The following is a 1,834-nucleotide window of genomic DNA, read 5'->3' on the forward strand; positions in this document are numbered from 1 at the left end:
TTTTACTATTGTATATTGTATTATTATCACTTTTGTATTTTTTTTTATTGTTTCATATGGATATTGTATGGTTTAGGCCTGTGTTTGTAAGTGAACCAAAGTCATGTCAAGTTTCCATTGTATATGTCAAGCCTCCATCTTCTGTCCTCTGCCTGGGCATCCCATGTTGCAACAATATGATTCATTGTACCCCTCCCACATAACTGGTTCCCCAATGAATGAGAGTGATTGATTGAAATACAACGGTAGCAGGCCTCTACTGAATGGCCTGTAATGACTGGGCCATCACTTCACATTGATTCATCCAGGAACCACAGACCTCAACCAGGAACAGAGACAGAAACCCAGCATTTGACAGACAAAAGACCCTGCAGAACCAGCAACTCTATCATTGTACCCCACCATTACAGACACCCAAAACTGCACATCGCTGCATGGAGCACACATGCTCAGTATGCCAGGGGCTGACCCTTGCCTGGGCATGCCTCCTGTCACTAGGGTCACACAAGATCTGCCCCTATAAAAAGGGGCAGTGAAGACAGACCCAGTGGGATGCCCTCTGCATCTGGACCAGCACCATGCCACACCACCTATCCACCCAGAGGCCCCACCAGCACCCCCCCCTCTGGACAACATCTACTGGACAAGGACCCCTTTCCAGCCTGGATAGGTAGATATTACCTGCATACCTCCTCCTACAATTTGGACTCTCTCTCTCTCTCCTCCTGGACTTCAGTGGACTTCAGCCCCTGCACCAAGCCCCTTTAACCCCTGCTGCCATTGTGCGTGCATGCGTATGCATGTGTGTGTGGGTGCAAGGGAACCAATTTGGCATTGTCACCATCTCCCCTGTTCAATAAAACCACTGTCATTTGCAACCCTGAGTTGGGTCATGTTTTACTGAATCCCAGTCCCTTCCCTATATTAAATTCCAGCCTCATTCTCTCTCTGTCTCTCAGGTCCAGTTCCCACCCTCTCTGCTAGTTTCCTGATCTCCTCTAATTCCATCTCCCCTTTTCAGCCACCCCTCAGCCTCTCCTTGCTTTCCTGCTGTCCCTGTTGCCTGCTGCTTTTCCTGTGATTTTTCTGTTGCCTGTCTCCGTTTTCAGGCTCCCCCCCGCCCCTGCAGCTTCCCATCTCCTATTAGCTGTCCTGCAGTTCTCTCCAGCTTCCAGAACCTAGTGCCGTTCTCTACAACTTTTCTAGGTGCCCTGGAGCCATCCTCTTGCTCCCCACACCCAGAGCCTGTCTTTAACACCCACACTTTCCCTTAGCCCCATTTTTCTCTCTCCCTACCTACCTTTTCAGCTTCCCTTTGGCTTTGGCTCCAGTTCCAGACTCTGCCGGCATGCTTCCCTGTTTCACAGGCTGTGGGCACTGTCTTTTAATCAATTAAGATCAATTAACCTAAAGTTACCCTGAGCCTCAGTTTTTTAGCTGAGGCCCCTGTAGTCTACCAGTTCTAATCCCAGTCCTGTTAACTTTCACTCCCTACACTTCTACTTTTTTACCTTAACCTTTCCCCAGGTATCCCAAGTACACCAAGCGCGCGCGCGCACACCCACACACCCACACACAAAATCACAACACTAAACTTAGGAACTCACCTGTGTGTATGTGTAGGTGGGTGGTATGTGTGTAAATTAGTGAATACATATATATCTATATATAGAAAGAGAGATAGCTATATAGATATCATTGTGTGTGTGTGTGGTATATAAATTAGTAATCCACGTACGTATATTGGATGTGCAGGTGTTGGTAACTGATTCTGCATAAATTTGGTGTGTGTAGCATGTATGGGCTTAAACTGGTAATAGGTATGCATGTGCCT

Source organism: Gavialis gangeticus, unplaced genomic scaffold (genome assembly GCF_001723915.1).
Source record: "Gavialis gangeticus isolate Ggan-Ray unplaced genomic scaffold, GavGan_comp1, whole genome shotgun sequence".
Taxonomy (NCBI): Eukaryota; Metazoa; Chordata; order Crocodylia; family Gavialidae; genus Gavialis; species Gavialis gangeticus.